The sequence below is a fragment of the Arvicanthis niloticus genome, chromosome 10 (assembly GCF_011762505.2).
Source record: "Arvicanthis niloticus isolate mArvNil1 chromosome 10, mArvNil1.pat.X, whole genome shotgun sequence".
NCBI lineage: Eukaryota > Metazoa > Chordata > Mammalia > Rodentia > Muridae > Arvicanthis > Arvicanthis niloticus.
Genome location: NC_047667.1, coordinates 67,809,971 through 67,835,978, shown reverse-complemented (window position 1 = coordinate 67,835,978; position 26,008 = coordinate 67,809,971). Strand labels below are relative to the sequence as shown.

The 26,008-nt window shown below is 46.3% G+C and overlaps 1 protein-coding gene across 1 annotated transcript in view; it reads right to left on the bottom strand.

Moving 5' to 3' along the window:
• The window catches only part of Plxna2 (plexin A2), a 191,640-nt gene that overhangs the window by 113,277 nt on the left and 52,355 nt on the right, over window positions 1-26,008 (bottom strand). The window lies entirely within an intron of this gene.

Below are 26,008 nucleotides of genomic sequence, written 5' to 3'. Positions count from 1 at the left end.
GGAGCTACCAGCCTATCTGGGGATATGACCCCTCTCTGGAGGAGAAGGGATAGTCTGTTAGGGTCTCCACAGGGTCTGTGCTGGGGATCAGAACATTGAGACCACTAGATCTACCAGAGGATAGCAACATTCTGATTCTGACCCTTTTTTTTTTCTAACTTCCTAAAGAGGAGTAAAGTGAGGGGGTGGCTTTAGTCCTTAACCCACAAGGAAAACAGCTGGAGCAGACCTACCCACTTCTAATCTGTGACTTAGAAAGAGCAGGCTTTTGTGCCAAGCACTAAAGCATCCCCCTCTGCCCCTCCCACGCTCCACTCCCCCTACACTTGCTTCTCTTAAAAGAGCTCTGTACCTCTCCTGGGGCTCTGATCATTAACTGAACAGCACTTTGCTTCTTGGTGCTTTTGACAGTTTGGCAGTGATCTGGGGAGTACTAGAGGAGCTGCAAAGAAGCATGGGAGGGAGGCAGAGGTGTGTTCAATGGATCAGCCTGTGTGTGTTGACTCCCGGCTCTGCTATACCTGGCTACTCTGGTTCAGGGCACGCTAGGTGAGAGGATCTGGGAAAAGTGGGAGCCACATGGATTTTCATATCAACCCCTTTGGCTATCTCTTGGAAGCTTTAGGGCACTGAACTACAACCACTTCAGATAGAGGCTGCTCCAAGAGAGGTGGGAATGAGCATTTCTTATTTTGTCTGATCCCAGAACCTCCCTAGGGACAAGCAGGGAAAGGGCTGAAGGCTGAGGGCTGGGTAGTATGTGAAGCTGTCCAGGCAGGAGAGACTCAAACAGTGACTGATCATTACCACACAGGACCTGGGCGTTTTCTAAGAGAAAGGAAAATAGATGGAACAAAAGGAAGTCACAGATACCTATCAAGTTGTAATATTAACCTGACTCAATGTCAAGGAAGAGGTGAATCTTGGCTCCTGAAAAGCCATCTCTGCTAAAGCACCTCCAGAAATGGCCTAGAAAGGTTTAGTCCATGAGAAAGGAGATAGCTCAGAAACCCCAGTGGGTCTGTAGTTTCCCAGAGAATTCTGTTCCTCTTTGGTCTTCTTATGGCTTCCCTGTTAACGCTAAAGCTACTATGAGCACTAGGCCCCTTACACTAACTCTTACTTTACCATCAAACCCATGTCACTCGGGAGAGGCAAATAGCCACAAGTCACACAAGCGGTCAGTCCGAGCAAGGACCTGAACTTGGAGCAGTTTATTAGTCTCCCTAAAAGATGCCCAGCTTTGCTTTCTGTGTGATGTTAACATTTCATTGTCCTTCATTTTAACACTCTTCTGTTGCCATCTTGTCTTGATCTAAGTGCCAACATAAATTATAAATTCCCAAAGACAGAAGCTGGATCTAAAGTGTTCATTTTATTCAACTTCTAGCAGCAGGCCATGCTCAACAGGGTACTTTAAAAATCTCATTCCATCCTTCATCAGCTTAGATCTCGGAAAGCCACAAACTTGGACTACAAGATCCTAACCAGCAAGCTCCCTTTCCTTTATGGCCTCATATGCTTTTATTGTTTGTTACTCTGTGAGAGGGTCTCCCTTAATATTGGTTAGTGCATGGATTTCACAGCCTTGGCACTTGATGAGGGGTTAATATTAGAATTGACATTTAAAAGAAGACTCTGATTTTGTTGCTAAACTCTTGTCCTGGAATCTGTACAAGACCTCACATGATCATAAATTATACAGAGAATGTAAAGTCTGGGAATAGTGTTTTCTAAAAACAATGTGAGTGAGTCCTTCCACCAAAGAGACGAGTTTTGGCTGCTGGGAACCTCAGATTAAATCTAATCTTAGTCCTGAGCCTCCATTAAGCTTCATAGTTTATTTCCTTCCTTGCCTTTGCAGAGGAAGAGGCATGGGTGCTCTAGTTCTGCGTTAGATATTGTTATATTGTCCAGGCTTTTCTTAAGTCACCTGAATTCCTCTGAAAAAAGTGATGTTAAATATACACAAAAATTCATGCTCACCTCTTTCCTCTGTGCTCACGTGTGCCTACAGCACTGCTTTGGCCCAGGCATGGTCTTTGCATTGGGCATGTGTGCATACACCCTTTGGAAGGAATGTTCACCAGTAGATGTTCTGAATGGGGCCCTGGAATGGTTTAAGCATCAGCAGGTGGTTGCAAGAAGTAGGAGAGAATTCTCAAAACTGGAGCCTCTTGGCCTGGACTCCACACACTGACGAAAGTCTCAAGGCTGACCATGGTCCAGCCTTTATTGAGTAATAAAGTTTTTCCACAATAATACAGTTCTGGATACATTTGTAAATTGAAAGAATGAATGAATTACTGAATGAATGAATTATTGAGCCAAGAGAGTCTTCTTATTGAGAGATGATCAGGGATGCAGGGCAGAAAATGCCTTCATTGGGCCACAGAAAACACTCAACCTCGATTATTGAGGGCTGGGCTATCACTCTGTTTTGTTTTTGTTTTTGTTTTTGTTTTTGTTTTTGTTTTGGTTTTGGTTTTGGTTTTGGTTTTTTGCCACAGCCAAGTCTCAAAACATTCAGCACCTGCACCTTCTGTTGCAAAACTAGGTCAGTGTGCTAGGCACCAGAGGAGTGCATGTAGGGAGTGAAAGAGGAAGGCAAAATGGAGGGAAGAGGCAAGCAGTTTGCAGCTCCTGCTGCCCTTGTTGACTTCCCTCCAGAAAGGAAATTAACAGGAATGTTAGCCTGCAACATATGTGTGTGTGTGATAGAGTCTACAAGCCAATCTCTTGTTTTACTAGCCACCTTCTTCATTTCCTATTTACTTTTTTATCTCTCCTGTTCCTGATCTTTTCCTTCTCAGTCCTTCAGGTTCTGCTTCCCCTCCCCCACCTGTTTTTGCTTTTCTTTCTGTGTACCTCTGTCTCTGTCTATCTCTCTGCCTCTTCTGATCCCCCCCCCCCAACCCTATACACACATTCTTCCAGATAACTTAGAAAGATGCTCTTTTGAGCACTCTACCCACATTTGCCTGGAATCCTAGCATCAACCATGGCCAGGAAGGAGCAGTCTCAGAGCTCAGGGTATTCCCACCACCCATATTGACCTCTGTCCAACCTAAACTTTACTTCTAATCCCGTTGGCTTTACTTACATCAGGTGGGCTAATTATTCCCTGTAATTAAAAGGGATAACCCCCTATTTCTAATCTCAGATAATTAGCTTTCTGATTGCCTGTGCTGGGCAGGAAACTTAGTGTTTGGAGAGGGATTTGGGGCAGACAGATTAGACAAACACTATTCAGGAAGCTGTACTGTGAAAACACACTGTTCCCAACGAGTTTGTTGTTGAAGATATTTGGGATGGGCAAAGGGGCCTAGTTCCCTCTAGGTGGTCTGGGGTGCCTTTCAATTCATGGGGGCTTCCCAACAAGAGGGTACCTTGGCTTGGCTTTTAGAATTCTTCCCAAATGACAGAGCTAGATCTGAGTTTCTAGTAGTCTAAGCCAGTCTATGGATTCCCTAACAGAGACTCTTTCCTCTTCCTTACTGGAAGAGGAACCAGTAGCTCCGAGACATGCCCACATGCTAGATAGGGGGTTCAAAAGTTAACAAAATATGACTATTGGTAACAAATCGCCATGATTCCTTACAGTCAAAGGCATGGAAAAAGAAGATGGGGAAATCCGTGTCTTAGATGCTTTAAAAATAACATCCTGGAGCTAGCATGATTCTCCCAAGCAAAGCTGCTCTGGACCCCTGTAACAGGCTTTGCATTCTATCTGCCCTTGTTGAGGTGTGCTTTGATCATTCAGGGTTCTTTGTCTCTGTCATCTAAGTCTTCTTTCCTTTATCATCATGGAGATGATCCTTATGCTCATCCTGAAAGGAAGGTGACCTCTCACAAAGGAAAACAGTCCTGGAAGGTCAGAAAACAAGCCGTGGCAAAGATAGTACCAGGTTGGAAACATAGGAGCTTCCTTGATCTTTGTGCAATATCATGTCCCTTAATTCTTAGCTCCCTCTGTTTCAAGAGTTTGGGCATTTGGGTGTTAGGGTGATAGGCAATGGAGGACATTAAGAATGACCACAGCTAAGGGCTAGTGGACTCCTGTGGGCTCTGAAAGTCCACTGCTAAGATACTGGCTGGTTATCCAGACTTCTTGCTGCCAAGGAGAAGGTTTTCAAGGGCCCTAAATAATCAGGATGGCCAGAACCCTGTTACTATTCCTCTTCCTCCTGCTCTATTCAAAGCCTTCAGATCAGATCACAAAGGAAGGGGCAGAAACTGAAGCAGAGGCAATGCATGGAGGACCCTGTGCTCTCAGAGCAGGAGTGGGAGCAGGGGCTGGGAGCTGGCACCTGGGGGATTTATCCAGCCTGATGGCCAAGGTTCCTGGCCCTGCTCCTCCACTGCAATTCCACCAATGAGATCAGGGTATGGGGGAGGGAACATGGCCATGGATCCATTCTAGATGGGCTATCAAGTTTGCCCACAGTCGACTCTAAGACTCCTCTGGTCTCAGCATCTCTCTCAGCTCTGATTCAGCTGCCTGCAGTGGAATGCCAGTGAAACCCCTTAGTCTCTTACTTTCCACCCTTCTGCTACCTGGGACAGCACATGAATTTCTTCTGTCCCTTCTTCAACAATACAAACCTCCCAGAAGTAGAAAGGGCTAATGGCTGGGCTTCTTGCTCTGGAGCTCTGACTTATATCTCTCTGGGAGATATAGCAGTAGAAGGTTGTGGGTTCAAGTATTGGACATGAGAATAAGGGGCCTGTCTGGAAAACCTGGGGGTAGGGGCAGAAACTCATGTTCCTCTGGTTGTCTGATCCAGCTAGGTGGTAGTAAGCTAGGCATGGGACAGAAGACAGGAAGATACGTAAAGTGGTGGGAAGAGGGACAGGTGTCTGCTAGCACTCAACAACTCAATATCCCATGATGACCTTTCCGTTCACCAAATGGACAGCTACACCGAGGCTTGGGATGACTAAGGCAGACTTAGGATTGGTCTGTTGTACCTTGACACTGACACAGTGAAGACACAGCTGCCTGCTGGGGATAGCGTATACTCTGGAGGGATGGAAGCAAAGGAAACATGGATCATGCCTCGTCAGATGGTTCTGGAGGGCCTGTTCACATCGATGACTCTTAAAGAAGGCCCAGTAGGCCTTGAGATGCGATAGGTTTTGACATATCCTTCTTTACTCACTACTGTTTAAATAAGATCATATTTATTTTTGCCTCGTAGAGAAATGGATTGATATTCCAAGTTCATGAGCATGTCACTATAAAATATCATGACAGGTATTAACATCCTTCAGTCTCCCCTATGTTGTAAAAGTCCTGCTCTACAGTTGTTTGAATTTGGGGCTTCTAGATTCTTCTATCAGAGTTTCCTTTACCTAGAACTAGTGTTCCTAGGCTCCAGGGTGTGCCATGGTGGCTTGAGGTACTCTGCCAGGGTTGATTAGCTGGGTTCAAATTTGCATTTTACTTCAGAACTTCAGTCTGGGATCTGTGGCAAAGAGCAGCAGGACTCCTGCTTCAGTGGCAAAAGCCCCCCCAGGCCAGTCATTTGAACTAACCACAGAGGCCTCTCTTCCTTTTCCTCCCCTTCTTCACCTCTCTTCTCACCAGCAGGCTGGCTAGCTGCAGCAAAGGGCTCGCTGAACACTCTTGTAGAAGAAAGGCTTTTTTTCCCCCTTTCTCTTTTTCTTCTCCTTCTTCTTCAAAGAAGATGCAAAGCTCCCCCCAGCCTCTCTGGAGAATCAGGGAGGGAACAGTCTGTCTCAAAATGCCATTAAAACATCTCTCAAATTAAAAACAGCCGTGGAATGTACAGCTTCATGAGAGAGCATCTCAATGATATATGAAAGTGCTCTCTGACTACCTACGGGTGTGGAAGGTGTGGGCCAGCGTCAAACACTCTCTAGGGCTGGGTCCTCAGCTCTGTCCAGTGATGCATGGTGGGATATGCATTTATTCGGTCTCTCTGGGTCTCAGTTTCACCCCATAAATTTTAAAAAGGGAAACAATTCTTTTTCTCTCCTACCCTAATTTTGGTGTGCTTCAGCAAGAACTGGGTCCAATATTCTCAGAGACACTGGTCTTGCCATCTTCTGACTTACCTCCCTTGCCCTTCCTCTTCCTACACTCATGGTGCTATTTTAAGTTGAGGCTTCCAGCCAAAATCTGTACTTTATTAATTACACGTCAACTACTCTGTGCAATGTTTAATGCGCTTTCCAGATTGCATCAAGTCTGCAGTGAAAGCAGGCGCCTTACTGCAAGCCTGGGTGCCTGGCAGGCTGGGTGGTGGGTCCATTGGAGTGTACAGAGGCCTGCTCTTTCCCCTTCTTGCTCTGAACTCTTGTGTTCAGACCAAGCCCAGATCCTGCCTTAGTCCAGTTAAAGTATACAGCACCTCACGCTAAGCAGGGCACTCTGATGGGCAGGTAGGGAAACCAGACTCCTTAGAAAATGCCAAAGGGCAATGCGGAGGGTACAAGGTGGGACTGATTGGAAGAACGACCCAGAGACACACTAAGGGAAACATGACACTGACCACACGCTCTATAAAGCCTTTGTGGTGAGCAGAAATGGTAGCATATTCCTGATGGCTTGTTTTCAAACTTTGTGAGTTGGGCACATTGTTTAGCTTCTTCTTGGCCTCCAGTTTATCTTCTATTAAAATAAGCACTGACTCCTCATGAGGTCTTAGAAATGTTCTCATCTTATCTTCTTTCTGGAAAGATCTCCTGGAGGATACAACGATGGGTTCCTCTGGCTTCCTGGCCTGAAGAAAACTATGACCCAGCAGTGAAGGCAGAAAGTAACAAGGAACAGTGAGCAGGAAGTATGAACTGTCCCACATTCTTGACATGAAGACATTGAAGGCCCTAGCAGGCTTTAACGAGGTAGGTAGCTACCGCTGTTGTGATACAGAGGGAAAAGGCACTCGCAGAGAAGTTTAATTTAGTCGTCCAAAGTCATACTCCAAGTAACTGGACCGAGAAAAGTTTAGTAGAACCTCTGAGGCTCCTCCAAGGTGGAGGTTTTAAACCATGCATATTGGAGTCACAGAGAGCTGCACCATCATGCGCAACCCTAGCTGAGCTGTCACCTCCCCTGGAAGCCTTCGTATACAGCACTGCCTCCTTAGTTTCAGCTCTCACTCTGCCAGAGGGACTGCCTTCCCGCCCCCCTCCCATCCTATGAGCTATTCACCCCAGTGTCACACATAGTGTCTAGCACATCTATGTGTCATAAATGCTGCACTCAGCCTCTGCTGTGTCCTTCTCTCACCCTTGGCTGTTGGTGTTCTGATTTCTTGTCACCACCTCCCAAGGAGGATTGCACGTCCCCGAAGAATACAGGAAGGCAAAGGCATTCACATGTTCACTTGTCCATTCTCCCCAAGCTTATAGGTTCTGACACTTTCTGTACATTGCTGCTGGGTGGCAATAATGAACAATTTAGAATGGAAATTGGCCTTATAAGGAGGAGACCGGTGATGTGTGTATTAGAGTACTGGGGAATGGACCATCCGCCCTGAAGGCTCCAGGGGGGAGAGAGCTCTCTGACTTCCCTTCTCAGCAAATCGACCACATTCCTCCCTTGCTTCCCATTCTCTTCTCTGTTTCATTATATCCACCCTCAAACAGCATCCACCCTCGAAGAGCAAGAGGAAGAACAGAGTCTTGCCTTTGCCCCAGACTTCTCTCAGGATTGGAAGGTGTTCCCTATCCCCACCCTAACCAAAAGAGAAGAGAGACAGCTGTGCTTTCTCCCCTAATGGGGAATTCACCACCAGTGGCCTCTTGGGGGATCCTCTTTTGACAGCCAGTTCCTGACATCATGTACAGAACATTCTTCCAAAACCCTGAGGGATTATGTGGGACAAGAAAAGATAAGAATATGTGATATGAAAGAAAGAAAGAAAGAAAGAAAGAAAGAAAGAAAGAAAGAAAGAAAGAAAGGAAGGAAGGAAGGAAGGAAGGAAGGGACAATTTGGCTCTTTAAAACACAAGGGCAAACATTGTGGTTTTTTAGCCACAAGAGGGGACATAAAAGGCCTTTGAGAGTGAAGTGGACCGACTGCATATGTCCAGCCTACCTGTCTGGCCCTTGATCTCTGAGTGTCACATGCAATGAACTCCAGGAGGAGGGAGCTCCTAAGGATGCACTTAGCAGTCACCACCTGACTCTAGCGGCACTAATGGGTTCTGTTATCTCATAGGGACCCTTGTCTGCAGATCAGCAAAATGGAAGGAGGTAGCAGGTTAAAAATACTCTGTTAGCAAAGAGGCTTAGGTAGAGGCTATGTCATGGGGCTGTCAGAGAGAGACAGAGAGAGACAGAGAGAGAGAGAGAATGAAAGCTCTGGAACAGGAACTAAAGCCACCTGACCCTCACCTATTCTTTCACCTACAATTTACAATTTGAATTTACCCAGTGTCTGGCAAAGGACCCTGGGCCAAGAGATGAATTCTGACTAGACAGTCATAAATTGGGTTGGGCAGCCTCCCATCCACAGCTTGTTGTTTGGTCATTAGTGTGGTAGTATGCCACAGGCGTCTATGGGAAGGGAGAAGATACAAAAGCTGATTTATTTTCTATCTCCTATCTCTTACTCAGGAAAGGCACTGGGTCCATAATGGGAAGAAACATTCATACACTCCCTTCAGACAGTATTTGCATTGATGTGTGCGTGTTGGGGGTCCTCCAGATATGAGCTTACTGAAGTCTTGCAGCATGATCAGGGAGTGATAATTACTACTCAGGTCTGCATTTAGGGAAACAAGGCTTTGAGACTGTGACTGCTCACAGAAGAGGCAGTGGGCACCTCTTAGGTCCTGCAACTTCCTGTTCTGATATATTCGTTGTATCTCTCAACCTTGTTCTCTTAACCCTTACTTCAAGGAAAACACACCGGGCTCTCCCTACTAAACCAGGATAAGGTCTCATTCAACTTCTTTGGCTTCATATCCCACAGAGGCCCAGCTGCCAGTCTTTTGTCTAGGGATGGCTAGGGTTCATCCAGCACTAAGCTGGCTATAGAATCATTTATCTCTATTCCCAAGAGATAAGGGCCAGAGAGATAAGAGAAAGTTCATAACTTTCATATCTTTGCCTTAGGTCAGGTTCAGGACTGAGGCCAAAGGAACCTGATACTTTGAGATGAGACTTTATATTCTCACATGTGGGCCAGGTTACCTGGCTCTCATTTGTCAAATGGAGATAAGCAAATGCTCCTCAAGTCCTAATGACAAACTCACTAGAACCAACTATTGCTGAAAAAGGTCCCTTCAGACTGGCTTCCTGTCACAGCTGAGGGCTGCTTTCTTGACATACTCAGCCTCTCCTACAGTGGTCCAAGAAACGATTCTGAAAAGGAACCTCCCTCCTCACTCCATACATAATATCCAGAACACAAGAAAGATGGTAAGGACTTGTTGTGTTCTCTATGTTGAACATAGTGTGTAGAAAGGAATCACCCATAAATAGTGAGATTTTTGAAAGAGAAAAGCAACCCAGAGTAGGAGGCCAGCAATTACACTCTGGAGTTCTAGTCTCATTCATTTCTCTAAGGCCTTATGACTCAGGTGGCTGTGTAGAGAAGAAACATTGACTGGGGAATTCACAGATATTAACAAATCCCCAAAAGATGGAAAGATGTGGACCTGCTGGGACTCCTGGGGGCCTAGAAAGGCCAAGTTCACTCATCACTTCAAATGTGCCTGAATGCCTCCGGTAAACAGTATAGTGGAGGCAGGGAGTTGACTAGGATGCCACCAGCACTTTCTCTTAAGAGGGCATGACAGAGATGTCCATGAAGCTCAGTGAAAAGGCACACAAAACCTTTTGGAAAACTTTTTGATGGCCTCTATGCATAAAAAGAAAAAAAAAAAGAAAGATGAAGTACAAGAGTCTGGAGTTAAGGAAAGGAAAACCAACCAATGTTTAAAGTTGTACTGGGAGGTTTGCTCAGAACACAAGATAAGGGCTTATGCAGAGAATTAAGAATTAACTAAAGGTGCAGGATTATGGAGTGGGAGGAAGGTGAGGGATGCAGCTGGCAAGGATTTAGGAGAGGATCTTTTCCCCTTCTAACTCTGGGTGGTGACCTCTTCAGTTCCTCCCCTTCCATCGTCTACCCACCCATTCTGCTCCCTACAACCCCTAGTCCCTAGCAGAATAGGATTCTCTATTGTGCTTCTTCAACTCTGCATAGCACCAGAGTCTGCACCTCAGGCTACTGAGTGAGAGAGAGTTCCCAAAATAGAGAGGGAGCTTGGGGCTATGGTGGAATGTGTGTGCTGACTCCATGTGTTTCTAGGTCACCGGGGAGCATCAGTTAGACAAAGGAAATCCACATATAACTTCTGAGCTTCACATCTCCTGATGCTGGTTTTAACCTCTTTTTCTCACTACATCTTGTCCCAGAATTACTAATGCAGACTGTCCCGACTGTTGAGAGCTGCTAGAGTTTCTGAATGAAAAGAGCTCCGAGGAAGAGGAGAGCAAGCAGGGAGAGGCGAGGGAGGGAACTGTACCCTTTCTCCACACCTACTCCTAGGAAAGTAAGCGCTAATACGTCAACTACCTAAGTAGTTTTGAATGGACTCTGTCACACCTCATTCTTTCCCAGAGGAGCTGCAATATAGACTCAGTGCACACTATATAATTAAATAGCAACACATGTGTCCTCTGCTCAGTACAGGGATGTTTGTTTACTTGTGATACTGAGAACTGGCGTGACCTTGCTGAGAGGAGGGGTATGGAGGCAGGAGGGGACAAGCCATGAATGTCCGAAAGGGGAGGGGCCCATACCCCAGCCTTCCCTTTCCTCGTGGTACACTCCCTTCCCCACTTGCTGCTCCCAGAAGAGCACCTCAACCCCCAGCAGAAGTTTCTTACAGGAGTACAGGCCAGGGTACCATGGATCAGTCTCCCTTATTTCTAGGGATGGAGCTGTATTGGCCATATGTGCAGCGGGATGATTACATTTCTGTGTTGCCTCACAAATTTGGGTTATTTAGCAGTCCTAAATATCAGTTCCCTACTGAAATTCCTGTTGTTCAGCCTCTCTCCCTGCACTCAGCAGATGCAAATGTAAGAATCTGTTAACTCGCCTGGCCTGGGTCTGCACAAGATTCTGCTCTGACTTCTGTGAGCCCAGGTTATGGCCACCGGGATAGGTTAACAATGCAGGTGCTCTGTGTCAATGCAGAACACAGAGGCAAGTCTTCAGGGTCAGACTTCAGTGCAAGCCCTAATGTTGCTGCACACTGGCTGAGAAAGCTTGGTTACGCTTTCTCAACCCAGAGCTTTCATTGATACCTCTCTTAGTTACTTTTCTGTTGCTGTGATAAAATACCATGACCAGCTTATAAAAGTAAGTACTTAATTGGGCTTACAGTTTCACAGGGTTAAAGTCCATTATGGTAGAGCAAAAAGATGGTGGCAGGAACGTCTGAGAGCCCACATCTTAAAACCCCAAGCAGGAGGCAGAGAGAACATGCTGAAAATGATACAAGTTTTTGAGACCTCAAAGCCTTCTCCAAGTAACACATCTTCTCCAACAAGGCCACCCCACTCCTAATCCTTCTCAAGCAGTTCTACCAACTGGGGACCAAGTATTCAAGTATAAAACCCTACTGAGGCCATTCTCATTCAAATCACTATAACATCTAAGGAAAGTAGAGACAACAATACCTAGGAGACATAAGGACCCAGCACACTAACTATGGAGAATTAGTACTTGTGAGTGTTTATATAGCTGTCCTTCTTCTTTCCCCTCTGCAGATGTGGCCACATCAGGAGGGATCAGGAACTCTGCCCAAAAGAATGGATATGTGTCCTTATTCCTGGCACCAAACTGTGTTCTGTTTTGTTCTTTGATTTATCCTGAAGTTTTTGGAGAATGGCCAGCACACAATAGATGTTCAGCAAACACTGAATAGGCTGGATTCCCTGTCTCTCTTATTTAATCTTATAATAAGCTCTTGTGCTGATTACATGGGCCCTGTTTTGCAGAAGCGTCTATCAGCTTAGAGAGGTAAATGTCTTACCAAGCATCTTAGTTTGTTTTTGTTGTTTTTGTTGTTGTTGTTGTTGCTGTGATAAAATGCTGACAAAATTAATCTTGGTAAGGAAAGGGTTTATTTCAGCTTACAAATTACAATCCATTATTGGGAGAAGCCAGGGCAGGAACTCAAGGCAGGAACTAAAGCACAGACCATGGAGTATCACTGTTTCTTGTCTAGCACCCCCTGGCTTGCTCAGTTACCTTTCTTATACAACCCAGGACTACCTGTCTAGGGATGGCACCACCGACAGTGGGCTATCCCTTCTTCTTTGAATTAGTAAATAAGAAAATGTTCCCAGGCCAGGTGAGAGAAACCAATTTCTTGATTGAAATTTCTTCTTCCCAGCTGATTCTAGTTTGTATCAAATTGACAAAAACTAACCAGCACATCAGGGAACAAGGCTATATCCTGTGATAAAACTCAGACATCTGAAGCAAATGTGTTTTGTTTTTTCTGTTGCTTTTAGCAGTTCAAGAGCTGGGAGAATCTTGAGTTATGAAAAGATAAAGGAAAATAAAGATAGAAAAGATAAACAATGTGGTTTTAAAGAATGCCAGGCTCTGTTAGAAGACGTTAATGGTCTTGAACAGACCTTAACTGGCCCTGTGTGGATAGATCAGGAAACCCCAGTAAATCTAGCTTCATCGAATGGCCATGAAAGCAGGAATTCTCAGTAGACACAAGAAAAGAGACCTCTGTCTGGAAGGTAGGACAGGCTACCCCAAGACTGTGGACTTCAGATTCCACTTTATGGCCATTTAAAAGCTGTCTTTCTCTCCACTGGTTTGCTGGGTGAGCTTGCTAGCTTGCACTCTGCAGAGTGAACCCCTTAGAGAGGGTCAGGTTGTCCTCCCTCGGGCCTGTTATGTTCCTTGATGAAGTCAATGGTCTCCATCAAGAACAGCTGGGTTGAGGGATAAATGGCTCCTCTTTATGTGAACTTTCACTCTGACCTTACTGAGGGGGGTGTGTGTCAGATTGGAATGACAGGCAGACCCAGACATATGACATACACTCAAACACTGATAAACATGTAGATTAATGGTGTGACTACAGGACCAGGGAGAATTTAGACTCCAGATGGGTTTTATATGGTTAGGAGTCTGGACCATCCACTTGCCTGCTGGTAGAAAGTTAAACACTGTATTTCTTGGACCTCGCAGTGGACTGGATATGGCAAAGATATGTCCCAAAGTAGACTGGTGTTGGCTGTAAATATATATTTTTGGTGCACCTGGCTGTACTTGGGAATAGGCCAGGGTCACTGTCCTAGAACATAAACTAGGACATGGAGGCCAAAGAGGACTGGTGTTCAGGCTGGGTGGGACTCACAGCACTGAGAGGTTGGGATGGGATTCAGGATGTGGAGAAAAGAGACACGAGGTGCAGCAAGAGAGCAAGAGGGCAGAGGACTGAGCTGAGCAGAGAAGGAACCTGGAGCTCACTGTAATGCTTCTCTGGCACAGCACTGACAAGTCACTTTCATCTTATGGCCTCGGGTGAGGGGGAAGAGGAGATGGGGGGGGGAGGGAAGAGCACTCAAGCAAGAGCACAAAGGGTTCAGATTGAATGAATTCAACAATCTTTATGACTCTTAAGGAAAATGCTGAATTCTAGGCTGATCGCTCTCTCCCCAGTATCTGAACCGTGCTAGCCACTAATCAGAAATCAGGACCTGTGCAAACTTTTTCAGCTCTGTGTGGCGCATGTACAACTTCCCATTAGCCATTCCCTGACTCCTCTCACTCACAGCCCTTCATTTCCCCAAATGCAGATGGCTTTGTTTTCCAAATTTGATAGATGCTGACAGGTATATTGTTCCCAGCATCTCCGGACTGCCAGAGGCTGCTTAAGTCAAATGGTTTTCTTTCCCCTAATAACTTGGAGTTTTTTGTTTTTTTTTTTTTTTTCTCAAAAAAAAAAAAGTCTTTAAAAAAAATGCCTCTTTTTTACCTTAAAGAGACAGAGTGTCATTTATCTTCCTTTGCTCAAAGTCAAATGAACATTAAACAAAGCCCAACCTGCCTTGAAGCAATCATTTGTGACTGGAGGCTGGGGAGTAGGGGTGGGCTAGACCTTGGAGACTACATTCTGGAACTGGTGACTGACAGGCCACAGGGAAGCAGGCATGTGTGGATATGCAAGGCAGTCAGGAGGAGAAGCACAGTCACCCACAGAGGAGGAGAAAAGGGCCCCGTGAGATTAGACAGTAGCCAGGCATTAGTGATTGGACTGGCTGCTGCTGGAAGGGGCACAAGAAAAAGAGACATAAGATCCCTTTGGCCTTTAGGATTTTCTTTTGTGCTGACAAAACCACCCTTTACTTTGCAATACACTATTTTTAATGAGCAATAAACCATTATTGGCTGATACACCAACCAGTGGTTGGTGTAAGGTTCTAAAGCCTTATTTGAATGATAATTATCCTAGTGCTCTCAAAGTGTTCCATAATCTAACCAGGGTTAGGGTTATCGTTAGCAAGAGGATACAGGGGAAACACCAAACAAGACACAATGCCAGTAAGCTGGTGCCTGATGGAGGTGTGGGTGTTAGGGGCTCTGAGACACCAGTGGCCTAGGGAAGCAGGGCTCCTGTGTACTGTCATCGGTGACACCATATGAAGACAGGCTGCAGTGTAATCTGTTATCTCAAGATGGGCTGCAATATGGACCATCTTAGAATGTCTGGCAATGTGGACCATCTGCTCAGGATGAACTGTAATCGGGACTGCCGTCTGAAGATGGTGGCAAGATGGACCAAGAACACATGGACTAAATGAAAATAAGAAAGTTCAACTAGTACTTGGTCCATACTAGAGAACCATGATGATGGTGATGAGAAGCTGTCACATGCCCCCATACCACTGCCACTGCTGGAACTTAAAGACCAAGGAGATCTAAGCCGGCTTGGTAGGGCTCTTTTTATCAGAGGTAAAGGCAATTGTACTGAGACCTAGCTCTCACTGAATGCAAACTCTGGAAAGCTATGACTCTATGTGTTTTCTGCATGTCCCATCATGTTCTTAAAATAAACGTCATCTTTAAAATATGAGTTACCTTCTCATTTTAGAGCTGAGAAAATAGAGAAGTCGTGTGTGTTAGGAACTTGGCTAAGTTTCCTAAATTATATTCTAGACTCTGTTCTCTTTAACTTTAAAATGATAACAGCTTTTAGAATCCCATAGGTGAGGATTAAGTTAAGCAGATGTGTGTGAAGTGGGCAGCATGTTGCCCAAAATACAGAAAGTGATTCATGAATACTTGCCATTGGCATTGTGACCTGGGACCGAGGGAATGAGTCACAGAACATGCACAGCCCTACAGCGATCAGAACTCTGAGTCTTTGTTCACTCAGTTAAAGTGTGTGGCTGGGGGATGAGCACTTAGAAAGGTAGGTGAGAACCTATTGTGAATAGCCAGGGCTACCTGTGTTGGGCTTTGTGAAACGGTGTATTCTGCTCCTTTCTCTACTTTTACCTCTCTGTTTTGACGCTGCCTTCAAAGAAAGAACTCCAATGCCCTTCCAATCATTGCTGTTATCCCCTCTTCTCTTTCCCTTGCACTGCTTACCAGACATGGCCCCAGCACTGCTCAGCTGTGACTGGCATCTAGGGCTACAAAGGCCTGAGCTCAGTGCAAGGCAGCTGAGCTGAGCGCACATCCTGACACTTACCTCATCATGTGAAGCCTGGCTTCGAGCTCCCTGGTTGCTGACGATTCCCAGTTTGCTACAACCTTCTCTAACAAACCCTAGATGTCAGAAGAGCTGATTACAGCATACCTTCGACCAACAGGAAGCTTGCTGTTTATTCTCATTCACAGATGTGGGACTGTGACATATTACCTCCAACAAAGCCACACTTCTGATAATGCTACTTCCTATAAATCTACGGGGGCCATCTTCATTCAAACCACCACATCTGGTGAAGAGTGTAACAATAGAGGACTTTGAGCCAGTCTTGCTCTCTCTAGGTATAGCTGTCTTACTGGCTCACACAAGAAGCCATGTTAGAAATGGCTAAGGGCAAAATTCAGAGCCAGTTTCTCCACGATGGGTTCAGGTTACTAGCGCTGTGAGTCCAGTTACCTCATATAAGAACTTCTAAGCAGATATATCTAAATTACTCAGGATACGAGCAGGTGCAGGAAGCATTAGAAGTGTCCTCTACCACTGAGGCCATTTTTTCCATGACACCAAGGATATGGAATTGGTGAAGCTTCTGAAGGTCTCTTGAGAATCCCATGGTTCTGTGAGCCCTGGTTAGATTTTAGACTTATCTGGGATTTGCTGAGTGCTTACTGTGTGTGAATGTATTATCTTAATTGTCTTAATTATCTTGAAACAAGCTCTGTGAGCCCCACGTTATATTCATCAAGAGCCAATACATGGAAGTCCCAGAGAGTCCCAGTGAGGTTCTTAATATCAAAAAGCAGACATGTGTCACAGTGGGACTCTCCTGTGGTTCAGCCCGGTATCTCTCTGCAATGGGACAAAGGAACAGGCTGATCTTTGGTGCAGAGCTGTCTCATCTGCAGAAGACGTAAGGACAACTCAGGGCCTCCCACTATTCAGGCAGATCAAGGGCTAGGGTAAGTGTGTGTGCTGAGCCCATCTCAAGGGTAAGTGGAGGGCTCGCCAATAAAAATGTTAGCAGCTGAACCAGTATTAACCAGCCATATTGGGATTGAGATGAGGGGAACTAACGCTAATCCTCTCATTACCAGCCTGACCTGCGAGAGGGCAGCCAGTTAGAACTCAGGCAACATCTGTTACTGCAGCCTGCTCAACTCTCATTCCTGGAAAATGTTGCCTGAGCACAAGCGTTCCACAGTGGAGGATATGAGTATGCATGGAGACTATGAGACTGTGTGCATCCATCCAGATGCTGTGTGCAGACTATACACACACACACACACACACACACACGCACATTTGCAGGCACTATTTTACATGTGCAAACACTAGAGACGTGTGCACACATGGAAACACAGTGCCCATGCATGTACACATTGTACACATATATGTAGACACTGCATACATATAGACATTGCATATGTGAAAACATTGTGTGTGCACATGGTGACACAGTGTGCCCATGTGCAAATACGATATGCAAATGTACCCAGCTACTGTCCATGCATCTGTAGTCATGTGTGTGAATGCAGACATTTTTGTGCATACATTTAGACACCATGTTTATATGTACTGTGAGAAGTTATAGATACATGTACATACATAACACTGAAATACATACATCAATGAAAGAAGTAAAGACCCAAAGGTTCAGCTCTTTGAAAAAAAAAAAGAGAGAGAGAAATTAGTGGAATACGTGTGTCAGGCCAAATGTTTCCTGGGGAAGAGTCCTGGATTGCCAGTCTTGCAATTACAATATAACTGTTTTTTTTGCAAATGTGTCCATGGTTTGCCTAGTACTGCAAGGGCTGTACCTACCAACTTGCACCAGCTACTTTTAGCAAGGAGCTTGAAATGTGGGAAAGAAGGAGGTGGAGACTTGGAAAGGCCTGGCAACTATTTGCTTGGGGGATGGTGGGGGAACAACTCTCTGGAGTACTGTTCTATTCTTGCAGAGATGACAGGGGGAGGAGGAGGAGAAACACAGAAGGAAGACTCATAAGGATAATCAGTTGGTGGAGATAGGAGAAGGCAGGGCTATTAGAGGGAGGGAGGGAGGGAGGGAGGGACTGACTGTCCAACTCCCTGGATGGACATCAGCCAGATGTGGAGAACATATAGACGAGAAGAACTAAGGCAGAGCACAGAATGGAAACTGGGAAGGAAGGGTAGAACAGACAGGTGACAACAAAGTCTGCATATCTAAGTCATCAGTAGCAAGTGATGGGAATTTCCATGTCCTTGTTAGGAAGATGCCAAGATTCCAGATGTTGATAGGCATTAAGCTGACTGGGTAGACAATGAGCCCCAGGGTTCTGCCAGTCTCCTAGTGCTGGTATTACTATCACGAACCACTGTACCTGATCTTCTCTCCATGGGTGTTGGGGATGAAACGCAGGTCCTCATGCTTTCGTGGCAGGTGTTTTACTGACAACTGAGCCATCCCCCTTCTCCTTTACTTGCTTTGAGTCTCTCCCCGGCCGATGCTGCCTTTCAGCTTCCTCTTTTCCAGGCAATCAAGCTGGTATCCCATAATCTTCCTCGGTGTCTTTGAGATGTAAGGGAGATTGGATTTGGCCCTTGCTGATCTGAAACCTGCCCAGTGCTGGAAATTCTCTGGCCTGGTTTGGCCTGTTACTGTTTTGGGAAATCTGGGACAGCTGGGAGCCAGCTGTGGTTAGTACTTTGAACACTAACAGCTTTGTAGAAGTTTCTGAATGCCTCAGAAACAGATCACTATGGCTGTCCACCATCTCTCCCCAGAGAAAGGATCGCTGAGTGAGCAGAAGCTGGGAAGGGAAGGTGTTCCACCTGGAGAGTCTTCCCTGAGGAGGATATGGACTCTAAAGTGATACTGCCTGGGGAGAAGGCTAAGGGGAGGAGAGAGAAGAGCTGAAGGAGAGGACAAACTAGGCTCTTACTGTTCAGCCTGGCCCACTAATCCCAGCTGATCATCGCAGTGATAAGGTCTCAAGCATAGAAGGTGGAACTCCCTTCTGAGGAGTCACCTCCCTCCTCTACACTGCATCATTCCAGCTCTGGATGGTCTTATGGGTCTACACCACTTAGGAAGGGACAGAAGCTACCTACTGACTTGAAGGAAGACTCTATAATGTGACCTCGGAAAAAATCCTATCAGGGCAAAGGAGGCCCCTTAACAATGAAGACAACTGGCGAAGTCTCTTGTTTCCTTGGTTCTGCCCTTGGCCTCAAGGCCTGCGGTGGAGGCCTGAAGCAATAAAGTCTTCAACAGTAATCCACATTCTCCTGGCAAATGGGCTGGAAGCCTGAGAAGGTTAATTGCCTACTGCTACAATTCAAGACTCAATGGGGGATAAGGCCTTGGTGGTTCCCCTTGGTTACTAAAAGACAGACCTTCTAGCATGCCCTTCACGATTGCTAGCAGCAAGACCCTCAACCAGTCTCTTCTGCCAGCAGCTCCTCTGTCCCCCAGATCTGAGTTGTTCTGGTTCCAAACAATTCATGGTTCACTGGATCACTGGACCTGCTGGACTTGAATTCTCTCTGTCTCTCTGTCTCTCTGTCTCTCTCTCACACACACACACACACACAGAGAGAGAGAGAGAGAGAGAGAGAGAGAGAGAGAGAGAGAGAGAGAGAGAGAATGCCTTTGCACAGACTGGTTGCTGCCAGAGAGTAGACTTCAGGCTCTTCTCCAGCTCTAAGTTCCTTGGGTTTACAAGTCATGCTGAAATGCCTGATTTTCTTTGATGTGTGTCTGACTCTTACAGGCTGTTACTCATTCCTTGTACTTCCGGCCCTCAGCACTTGTACTGATAACTGTCTGTCTCGATGCTATCCTACTGCTATCCCATCGTTAATACACAATAGTGCTGTGTGTGTGTGTGTGTGTGAGTCACCTTTCCAGTTTCCGTAGCTAGCTTATGTAGGTAGAATCTAACACAGGGCCTCACTGTTCACTGGGTGAAAACCAGATGGAAATGCAGATTCTGGAACAAGACTGCCCGGGTGAAGACTTGCCCCACCCCCTGCCAGCTGTACCACTTAACATCTCCCTGCTTTTGTTGTCTCATTTAGATAATGGGATGATACCCCCAGGGTTATTACGAGGATTAGAAAAGAATATATGCTGAGCTTTAGGAACGCAGCAATGAGTAAGGCTCACAAGAGTGTTCACTACAGTAATCACAGTCTTCTGAACGCGGGTACCATGGAAGTTGCAAGCTAGTCACATCTTCTCCTAAAGGAACTCAAACAGACACAGAAAAAGTACTACCTGGTCCAGGGATGGGCAATGTAGTTCTGACAAATGACCCATGTAGGGCCAGCTGGCAGTTAACCAATGGCCCAGACAATTGGGTCAGTGGGTCTTAAAGCAGGGTCTGTAGCCAGCAGCAGTGTTCTCATCTGGGAACTTGCTAGTGATGTCAGCTCTCAGTTCCCTCCTCAGTTCAGTTTACTACATTAGAAACCCTGTGGTGATGGCAGTTGAATTGTGAGTTGAGTCTGACAAACTCTCAAGTTCGAGGACTACTGGGCTCCATGCTGCCCACACGTAGAGAATGCCTTAAGATTTCTAATCCGTTGGTTAAAAATAACCATGGGTTTTCTCCCAAGGCTTGAACACATCCCAGGGGATTACGCTCCTTCTTCCGGGATATAATATGAATGCAAATGACCGCTTCTACATTACAGTGTGGACTTGCATGCTAGTACCTGTGTTCTTTCTTTCTGCAAAGGGGAAGGCAGAGAGAAGTCAGACTCTAGGCACTGTTTTTTGCCAGAGGGGGGGATGGGGGGATGGGGGGGGGAGAAATCCCTAAGCTTTCTCAGAGCAGAGGAAAAAAAAGTCATTGCAAGAGCCTTGGAAAGCCCGGCTTCAAGGTGCACACGATGTGCATATGAGTGTCCATGGAGTATGGGGACAGTGGGCATGGGGATAGTGCCATTCTGCTATGGCTTGATGCTCAGCTAGAGACAGGAACAGGTGGAGAAGCATGAGAGTAGGCCTGACTGTGGGAGGAGAGTTTGGCTGGGGTCCAGCATTCCCACAAAGGCTTATATGGTGAGTCAGGATGGCTGGCCCCAGCCTCCTAGAGAAGGCCTAGAATGCCAATTTAGGGTGATGTGTGTGCCACTACCTTCTCTATGGGGGTCCATATGCATAGAGCTAGAAATACCCTTCTTGCCACCTCACACGGCACCTGAGCCCTTGGCCCTCTTGCTGGGAACTCGGTTTTGAGTGTATCAGCAAGGCGCATGTAAACACCTGTATCCATATGAGGACGCAGGATTAGAAAAGTTCCCGTGAACGTCTTTAAATAGAGCCACTTTAGGATGATGAAGGGCAGGGGAGCATTGTTCAGACCTGGCCAATAGCATCACTGTTAGCATTATCCAGCCCAGCTGCTTGTAAGATTAGCATCAGGAGAGAAAATACTCAGGCCCCATTTCAGACTTGGCCAAGGAGAAATTCTGGGATAAATCCCAGCATCTCCATCATGAGCCTTTCAGGAGAGTGACAAATGCTTACACCAGAAAACCACTGGCTTAGGACACGGGCTGAAGTCTTGTTGCCCTCAAAGAGAGGAATACATGCTTCCTATCACAAACGTCCTCCCTTTTGCTCTAGCATTGTCTCCTGCCATCTAGTATCCACCATGGTGACAGAGGACCAGGCCTGGGCAAGGGAGTCTCTAGTAAGGCAGAAGGGGCAACTCTACCGAGGGCAGTAATGGGGCGTGAGGGCTGGGGAGGCTGCCACAGCTCATTTTCTCTTAACATGAAGGCCCAGGGGAGCCCTAAGCCTCCCTGCCATTGAAATCGGTAAATTACAGGCTGATGACTGTGATATTACCAATAATGATGATAATAGCACCAATCAGGCAGGGTCAGACAGGCACTTTTCCGTCTAGGGTCAAGCAAGGAAGGTTCTAGCTTTGGGGCGCTTTTTTTCTGAGTTAGAGAAGTCCTGGCTTCTAGCCAGCCCCACTCCTCTGCCAGGTGTGCAGCTGGGCTCCCAGTTTTCTGTCCTCTCCCCTCCTGACATCTCCACTTTGTAGGCAGTCATTCATGGGCCAGGTGAGGACTGGGGAGGCAGCTGAAGTAGCAACACCTTGCTTCTCCTCTGCCTGACTATTTCCAGGGTCACAGACTGGAAGTCTGTCCTGGAGAGCAGAAGACAGCCTGGGGCAGCAGAGGGATATCTTTACTGCAGGCAAGTGAGGCCCTGGAGCCCTATTAGCCTTCACCAGCAGGGTATGAGGCTTCAGCTATCCCTAAATTACTTGGGTTAGAATTTTTCTTGATGTGCTCTCTCCGTCCTCTACCTTGGGACAGAAGAGAGAGCCCAAATTTCCAGAGAAGACTTGGCTGTACCTTCCACGACAGTCCCCTGCTGTCCACCTGGCCCAGGGACATCACTCTTATCTTTCAAGATTGTCCTGCATGAAACGATTTCCCAAATGCTGAAGTTTACAGAAGGTGCAAAGGGAACCAGTCTCCTGCTTTCTTCCCGCTGGCTGCCTCAGCCTAGCCCCCACTGTGGGGCTTCAAACAGGAGGAAATTAGCACAAGGCCCCCTGTCAACACAGGCAGTAACTTGTGAACATGTGCTGAGGTTGTTTCTGCTGGACAACAGACCTTTAAAGCAGCTCACTGGGGCTTGTACTTTTTTTTTTTTTTAAAGAACTGTGTATATGTTAAAGTCATTAAGGTTGGAAAGGGGACAGAATGGGGAGTAAAGGCCATTATATGGGAGGAAAAGAAAAATGACCTGTCTTCAAGCTGTCAGCAGAGGAAACGCCTCTGTATCAACAAGAGAGGGGCCAAGCAGAGGCAGAAGTGTGGGTATCTCAGAGAACTCCTCGTGGTGACCCTCACTCTGCTTATCTGGAACCTGCTCAGCAGTGGCCATGGCCAACTGTGAATGGACTGTCTCTGTTTGTATATTAGCAAACCACTGACAGAAAAGAGAGCTGGGCAAGAACAGCAGAGAGACAATCTTTACAGCCCTTCTGAATGTCAGGGCCCTACAGCCTCTGTAGTCACTTTTGCAATCAGCCCCATATACAGGAAGGTGTGATAATCATCTCTATCTCACAGAGGTGGAAACTGAATCACTGTGCTTAAATATCCTTCCCAAGACACAGAATTTGAGGGCGGTAGGGTAAGGATGGAGGCATAGGCTCTCCCTGTCACTATACTTGAGACTTTGGAGACTCTGCTACAGTTGAGGCAGGCTATGGGTTGGGGGCCAAACCTCACTTCATAGTAAGTGTGAGGAGCCATTTCAGGCACCAAGGTGTGGGTATAACGAAGACTGTATTGAGGGGAGTGGGGAGTCACAGATAAGAAAAGCAAGTGGCCTTTGTGTAGGTCAGCTTATGTCATGGTGTCTCCTGCTGTGTGTTATGAAGGGTGACAGAGCTCCAAACTTTCAGCCTTGTGAGCAGAGATACCAGCTTCTAGAACTGAATCTTTAAACTCTTCCTCTCAGGAAACAAAGAGAGAGGTGTTGAGGGCCACCAGAGACAGCAGACTAGCACCTGCCACTGAACTCCATATGTGCCCGCTTCCTCCATTCAGCCAGGCCAAACATGGGTCTTCTCCTGGGACTGAGGAGACAGGGACAGGAAGCGAATAAGAAAAGGTGGCATTGTCTACCCATCCTTCCTTGGGTATGTATTCTTGTGGCCTATGTCTCTATTCCCTGGGACACATGCTCTCAATCACAGCTCAAGTTGACAACCCTTCCTAGGACTGTAAGGGAGTTTGGGAGGATGAAAGTCCAGGCCAGGACACCCGCCACCCTTCCCCCACTCCCAGCTCCTCTGCCAAAACATACTGTGAAATAACCTTTGACCTCTATCCCATATTTTCTCTGCCCCAGCTCTTGTCAGCCCTGTTCACTTCCCACCTCCCTGAGGGGTGGACAGCTCAGTAATTTAAGGATCACCAGCAAGAGAGTTGTAAAGGTCAGAAGCCAGAAAGGGCTGGGAGGGGGATTCCACCTTTCTCCTGTGTGTGCATGAGGCACTCCTCTTAGAGTCCACCTCTTCCATATCTGCAGATCAGACTCCCTCGAGCCTAAGACCTTTGACAGCAACATGGTCTGTGAAAGAAGGCCATGCATATCCTGAAAAGTAACTTTCAGAGTACAAATGAACATTTTAAGTTTGTTCTGTTTTGGAGTATTAATAGAAAGGAAATACTGCCTACAGTTTGCCTATAGTTCTTTAACTAAGGGGATCCATGATAGTTTATCCAATCCTCAGTTACCATCTCTAAACACAAACACATACAAGCAACACGAAATGGACTCAGTGGTGTGTGTTTGTGTGTGTGTGTGTGTGTGTGTGTTTGTGTGTGCGTGTGTGTGTGTACAATAAGAGGTCACTAATTTGAGAGGAAGTAGGGAAGATTTAGAAGTTGAAGTGGGGAGGAATGTGTGGAAATGATATAAATATAGTACTCATGTATAAAATTCTCAAAACATTAAAAAAAAAAAATGAAAGGAAATGCTAGGTTCCTGGGAGATCTCCAATTTAAGAAGTTCCTTCTATTATTTCATTTCCTTTCTGCTACAGCTGCTATAGGAGATAAAGATTGTTTACATTCCTAGCTTCTCCTTTCTCCCTACATTAACTGTATAGGTTAGTTTAGCTCAGCTCAAGCCCTGAGCTTAGAACCCAGGAAACAGCAATATAAATCAGCGGGGAGAGACATAGCTAGCCCATCTCTTCTTGAACTCAGAACCACCAAAACCTTAAAGAGGTTGCACAGCAGGTTTCCAGATCATCCATGTCAGTAGAGAATCCAGCAAACGACACCAATGAAACAGCTCTGGAAAGGCCTTGCTGTGCATGAAGGAAGACCGAGGCATAGGAGCTGTGGTTTGGCCAGTTAGTTGCTAAACAGGGGCTCTGTGCGCTCCTTTGCTAACAAAAAGAAGCTGAGCAGGAAGTTCTTTGCATCTGACACGTTTAGTTGGCTTCCAGGCTGTTCCTAAGGTGGGCAGCTCAATGAGAAGGACCCAATTGGCAGGCCTGGCCAATGAATGTCCATTCAAAAGGGTGGTCGTGCCCCTGGCTTGGGGAACAAATAGTGCCCATGGGAGTGAAGTCAGAATAAACAACAGCTTCTTTCCTACCCGACATTTTTCTCATGTGGAACCCAGTCAGCTGCCAACCTCCTGGCCTGAAATAGTTGTTCTTTCTTCCTCATTTGCCCAACAGGCCCCAGGAGAGTTAAACTCACAGGGGAAAGCCTATGGCATTTAGCCTAGCAGAGCAGGGGAGAGCCTTGCTAGGGTACCTCCCTCAACAAGCTAAGGATGAGGTCAGAAGGACAAAGGTCACAGATGGATCTGCCTCAACTTGGAAGGAGGTACATGTGGTTTTACGTATATGAGAGGGAGGCAGACTGGTGACTTGCATGTCAGACAGAGGGAAGTCACCAACAGCTTAAAAGGCAGACAAGGTTCAACTTGAGCCAGAGGACAGAGAGCCTTTATGGTGCCACTTTCTTCAATGCCACCAACATCCCATTTCACTGTCACTCTGTCTTCCATTCTTTATTTCTTCTTTCTTCTGTGACCTTCCCCCATAGGGAATGAGGGAGGGAGAGGAAGCAGAGGGAGCTGGAAACCTGCAAGACTCTGCTGACCCTCAGCAGCTAAGAGCCGTTGCTTATATAAAAGAAATGAAGAGCAGAGATGGGGGAGGGGCAAGCAGATGCAGGCAGCTGTAGCCCCACTACACTAAGCCCCTGCCTGGTCCCATGTTGTGGACCTGGAGCAGGAGCCAGGTGTGAGGCATCCTGTGGGGAGCAGGGGCCTCACTCTTGAACACTCTGCCCCTTAGATTCCTTTGCCTGGTAAACAGATCACAGAAAGGGCCCGAGTGGTGCTTGGGAATGAGAAACTGGCTTCCTCAGGGGCAAATAAGAAATGTTCTTTTTGCTGAGGGGTAGAGGGCTACAGTGGGGTCCTACTCTTCTAGGTTGTTTCTACCTTACACTCTGACATGGTACCGCTAACCACTAACCGCATAGAGCACTTTACCTTTATGACAGTGCCATTCTAAAAAGATCTTACGGGATAATTAAGAGAAGAGACAGTTTACAGACTAGGAGAACACCTTTACCAGCTATACACCTGACAAAGGACTCATATTTATAATATATAAAGAATTAAAAAAAAAAACTAAACGGAAAGAAACCAAACAGCACAATTAGTAAATGCACTAATAAAATGAACACACGGTTTGCGAAAGAACTATGAAAAAATGTTCAAGACCACTCAACATCAGAGGAATGCAAATCGGATTCCACTGAGGTCTCATCTCAG